This window comes from Anopheles moucheti, chromosome 2, assembly GCF_943734755.1.
Source record: "Anopheles moucheti chromosome 2, idAnoMoucSN_F20_07, whole genome shotgun sequence".
Taxonomy (NCBI): Eukaryota; Metazoa; Arthropoda; class Insecta; order Diptera; family Culicidae; genus Anopheles; species Anopheles moucheti.
In genome coordinates, this window is record NC_069140.1 from 73,702,002 (window position 1) to 73,707,698 (window position 5,697).

At 47.8% G+C, this 5,697-nt stretch overlaps 1 long non-coding RNA gene across 1 annotated transcript; it reads right to left on the reverse strand.

The window, feature by feature from the left end:
- Positions 1-253: 253 nt before the first annotated feature.
- LOC128298784 (uncharacterized) lies at positions 254-3,404 on the reverse strand. Its single transcript, XR_008287278.1, has 3 exons — positions 3,097-3,404; positions 2,704-2,987; positions 254-373 (listed from the first exon to the last, which is right to left on the reverse strand). It is a non-coding gene; the product is annotated as an uncharacterized LOC128298784 (long non-coding RNA).
- Between the last annotated feature and the right edge of the window lie 2,293 nt (positions 3,405-5,697).

A 5,697-nucleotide genomic window follows, 5' to 3' on the forward strand; every position in this document is an offset into this window, starting at 1 on the left:
GCTAAAATGTACAGAAGGACGGGTTAATGAACCGATTGCTTCGAAAACTAGGCTGGGCTGGATGATATACGGACCCTGCCCTATTGCAACCGCTAGTGTAACCGGAGGACACAGAAGTTTTCACATCTGCAGCTGCAAAGGTAACGTCGATGGTGTACTCACAAGCGAGGTTAAGGCGTTCTTCTCGTTGGATTCACTGGGTATCACTAAGCCATCACGCTTACTCAAATCCAAGGACGATGAACGTGCCCTGGTGATACTTAACCGAGAAACCAAACTGCAGGGCGATCGATACGAAACGGGCTTACTATGGAGATATGATGACGTCCGATTGCCATGTAACAAAGCTGCAACGATGAAACGGTACGAGCTCCTGAAACGAAAAATGAGTAAAGATCCGGAGTTAGCTGCGGCGGTTAATCAGAAGATGAGAGATTACATCCAGAAGGGCTACATTCGACGTTTATCAGCGAGTGAGGCGGAGGACAAACGACCAAACGACTGGTTTTTACCTATTTTCCCGGTTACCAACCCTAATAAACCGGGAAAAATTCGCATGGTTTTTGACGCGGCGGCAAAGGTGAGTGGAGTCAGCCTTAATTCGTTCCTTTTAGCGGGACCCGATCTGCTTGCCGGGCTCCTTTCCGTTCTCTTTAAGTTCCGAGAGTTTCGCGTCGCTGTTGTGGGAGACATTCGGGAAATGTTCCATCAAGTGATGATGCGAACGGAAGACCAACGAAGCCAGATGATCCTTTGGGATGGAGACGATCCAAACGGCGATCCAGCCGTATACGTGGTCACCGTGATGACGTTTGGCGCTGCTTGTTCGCCGAGCAGCGCACAGTTCGTCAAGAATCGCAACGCAGAGCGATTCGAGGAAGAGTTCCCGCGTGCGGCAAAATGCATCAAAGACGAGCACTACGTGGACGATATGCTCGTGAGTGTGGAAACGGAGGAAGAGGCCGTATGCCTAGCGAAAGAAGTTCGGGATGTTCACCAAAAAGGAGGATTCGAAATCCGGAATTGGGTATCTAATTCGTTAGACGTGGTGAGGCAACTGCAGACACAGGCGGAACATCAGAAAAGCATCGATGTCGGCTACGGTTTAGCAACGGAAAAGGTCCTCGGTATGTGGTGGGACACGGCTTCCGACACGTTTACTTTCCAGCTCTCGACGCAGTTTACTGAAAAGCTACAGGCTGGCAAATCGTGCACAACGAAGCGTAACCTACTCCGGATCCTGATGAGCATCTACGATCCCATGGGTTTGCTCGGGATGTTCCTGATGTATTTAAAAGTTCTCCTGCAAGAGATATGGCGTTCCGGAATAGGATGGGATCAGGAGCTGCATGACCAACCGGCGGAAAAGTGGTTAATTTGGCAACGAGTGCTCCCTGATGTCCAGAAGGTGAGAGTCAGAAGGTGTTATCGAGCGGTTACGTCGATTCGCGCTGGAGTAGATCTGCATGTGTTTTGCGACGCAAGTGAATGTGGGATGGCCGCGGTCGCTTATTTGAGGTACGAAGAAGACGGAGTTGTGGAATGCTCTCTCGTTGGATCGAAAACTCGTGTGGCTCCGATGCGTTTCGTCTCGATTCCGCGACTAGAGCTACAAGCGGCGGTGATTGGTGCCCGATTAGCGGCTACGATCGTCAACTCACACCGATTGAACATCTCGCGCACGGTGTTTTGGACAGACTCGCGGAACGTGTTGAGTTGGTTGCGTTCTGATCATCGTCGCTATAATCAGTTCGTAGCATTTCGAGTCGGGGAACTGCTCGAAACAACGGAGGTTGAGCAATGGCGTTGGATCCCGACGAAAATGAACGTAGCTGATGACGGGACCAAGTGGACGAAAACACCGGATCTATCGCCAACTAGTCGCTGGTTCAACGGTCCGAGCTTCCTATGGGGCTCTGAATCACTCTGGCCTGGCTCGGAAACAACATCTCCAGACACCCCCGAAGAACTACGTCCCAACGTGATGCATCATACGGTACAGGAGCCTCTCATTAATTTCCATCGTTTCTCGAAATGGAGAAGGCTTCTACGGGCAGTTGCGTATGTGGTAAGATTTGTCACTAATGTCCGTCGTGCCATCAGGAAAGATGTCATTTTAGGTGAACCGCTAACACAAGAAGAGCTGACACGGGCCGAGCAGATCATCATCACCCAGATACAGGCGGACGTGTATGCGTGTGAAATACGCTCTTTGAAGAAGGATCCCTCTCAGTTGCAGCCGTGGAAGAGCAGAGTGGAGAAGAATAGTCCTCTCTACAAGTTATCGCCGGTACTAGACGAACACGGAATAATAAGGATGCGAGGGCGCCTGGCCGGGACGTTGTCGGTCAGCGAAACACTGCAGCAACCGATTATCCTCCCTCGGAAGCATCGTGGAACAGAGTTGTTGATACTCAGCTACCACGAACGATATCGGCACTGTAACCACCGCACGGTTGTTAGCGAGCTGCGAGCTCGCTATTATATACCCCGGGTCCTTGGTGAGTACAACCGTGTACGTAAGTCCTGCCAGCGATGCAAAATAGACGGAGCCACTCCGGAGCCTCCCTCGATGGGAAACGTACCATCGCAACGAGTTGCGGTCGGGCAACGAGCCTTTTCATTTACAGGCGTGGACTATTTTGGACCCCTCCTGGTTGCCGTAGGAAGACGAGTAGAGAAGAGGTGGGGAGTCATATTCACCTGTCTGACGTGCAGAGCTATCCATTTGGAGATGGCTCACTCCCTCACAACGGCGTCCTGCATTATGGCGATTCGGCGCTTCATCGCTAGGCGCGGAAAACCGATAGAGATCATCAGCGATAGGGGGACCAATTTCGTCGGGTCGGCTCGGGAGCTCGAGGAAGCCTTGCAGACAGTGGATGTTAACGCGATGATGGACGAATTCGTTGGGCCCGAGATGAAATGGAGTTTTAATCCGCCAGCCGCACCACATTTCGGCGGATGCTGGGAGAGACTGGTCCGGTCTGTAAAGAAAGTGCTGGGTCAATTTGAGCTTCCACGAAAACCGACGGACGAGGTGCTGATGTCGACGCTAACGGAAATCGAGTTCATCATCAACTCGAGACCACTTACCTACGTGCCGTTGGACGACGAGATGGACACACCGATCACACCAAACCATCTACTACTCGGAAGCTCCAACGGGTGCAAGCCGCCCGCCGTATTTGACGACAGTGGTATCGCCGCTAAATCAGCGTGGAGAGCCGCCCAACGCAACGCTGACGTATTCTGGAGGAGATGGGTATCGGAATACCTCCCCACGCTGACCCGTCGATCTAAGTGGTTTGTGTCGGTGCGGCCGATTCAGGTGGGAGATGTAGTGATAGTAGTCGACAATTGTTTGCCGCGGAACAGTTGGCCAAAGGGACGCGTGATCGATGTAGTTAGGGCCCAGGAAGGTCAAGTAAGACAGGCAAGCGTCCAAACCGCCAGTGGAATTTATAAGCGACCTGCAACAAAGATTGCGTTATTAGATGTACGGAAAGGAAACTTACCTGCGTGAGCTAGGAATGATAAACAAAATACGGCGCATGGTAAAGTGACAGCGATCGGCAGCGACAGCAACAGGAAGTAGAGTGAGAGTGAGTAGAGGATGAAAGCCAGTTGTCTCACTGCGGGAGGCAATGTTGTAAACAAACGATGTTTACACCGACCGCTGCTGTCACTGTCGGACATTATATCGTATTTACGAAGTTGTCGGAAGAAAGCTTCACGGTCGGGATATCTGAGTACCGCGGTGAGTGAAGGACTAACCGAAAAAGAATGTATATATACTATTACTATTGAATGTATATAAGGGCAGGACGACGCGCGAGACGCCCTTTTTTACCGCTAGAAAACGTTGACGAATAAAGAACTAATTTTTTGGTTCGCTCTAGTGAGATAGCGTTCCTAATTAATTATCGACTTTTTTGCGTTTTCTACAGGTTCACTTGTCGATTCTTCGTTGTTTACATCTCTACTAAGGATGTCTGGTAGAGGGATGTCCGTTCCTTTTTTATATACTATTTCAGGTGCATACTGGGTTACGTCAAGGATAATGCGTTTTAGTCTGGGAGGAGCTCTATCAATAGATTTTTTGAATATGGTTTCTAATGGCTTGTGGTCTGTTTCTATAATCAATTTTTTTCCGTAGATGTAGTCGTGGAATCGATTGCAAGCAAATCTAATAGCTGCTGCTTCTTTTTCAATCTGTGGGTAATTTTCTTGTGCCTTTGTCAGTGATTTGGACGCATATGCGACTGGCTTGTTATTTTGTAGTAGAACTGCACCGAAGGCCTTGGAGCTAGCGTCCACAGACAGAGTGACATTCGCGTTAACATCGTAGTAAGCTAGTATAGGTGGACTTGTCAAGGCTTGTTTTATTTTCAAGAACGCTTCTTCTTGGTTATGGTCCCATAACCACTCAGTGTCTTTTACTAATAATCTTCTAAGCGGTTCAGTTAACGCTGATAAGTTTTCGACGAACTTTCCCAAATAGGTAATAGTTCCCAGGATTCGCTGCAATTCTAGCTTGTTTGTCGGACGCTTCAGTTTTTGTACTGCTTCCAGCTTCTCTGGATCAGCTTTCAGACCTTTATCTGTGACCAAGTGTCCTAGGAATTTGACTATTTGTCTGTTGAAAAGACATTTGTCTTTATTTAATTTCAGTCCTGAATCTTGTATTCTTTTCAACACTACTTTGGTGATATCATCCAGATTATCTTTTGTTTTAGAGTGAATCAGAATATCATCCATGGAGCTTTCTACGCCGTCAATTCCTTCTAATAATGTGCTAATCATATTTTGAAATACTTCTGGCGCAGATGCTAATCCAAACGGCAATCTTGCGCAGGTGTATCTTCCCCAGGGTGTACCAAAAGCCAAATATTTTTCCGTTCTCTCTGATACTGGTATTTGCCAAAATCCTTTTTTCATATCCAAAATCGAAAAATGTTTCGATCCGCAGATACGGGCTGAGATTTCCTCCACTGTCGAGAGCGGATGTATTCGACGGATAAGGTTCTTATTTACCTGTGATGGATCAATGCAAATGCGTAGCTTACCTTTTTGTCGTACGATGACCATAGCGTTAAGTACTGGTGTTGGCTCTGTTATTGGTTTTATTACGCCCATTTTCACCATCGAATTTATTTCTTTTTTCACCGCTGATCGAAGCGCATGCGGAATTCTTCTGGGCGGATCATTCCGAAATGTTGGGTTATCTACTAGATCGATGTCATATATGAATCCTTTGATGCAGCCTAGACCGTCGAAAAGCGAATTGTCCATGCTCACTTCATCCACTCGTGCAATCAGCTTTAAACGTACACTTGTTTTTCTTCCTAGTATGGGTGTCACGTCGCCGTCAACTATTTTGAACGTTGCGTTTTCTTTACGACCACGGACCATTAGTGGAATATTTGCTTCCCCTTTCACATTTACCTTGTGGTTTGTGTACGAGACTAATCTTTTTGTCCTAGAAAGTTTAAGTTCTTCTCCTAATGTACAAAAGATCTTCCACGGCAGCACGTTGCAAGAAGCTCCGCTGTCCAGCTTAAGTGAAACGTTTTTTCCTTTAATCGTCACCTTTTCATACCATACATCTTCATTTCTTTCGTCGTCATCCTGGATCGCAGCTATATACACTTCTTCCACTGTCAGATCTTCTTCGTCTTCCATATCCACCATTCT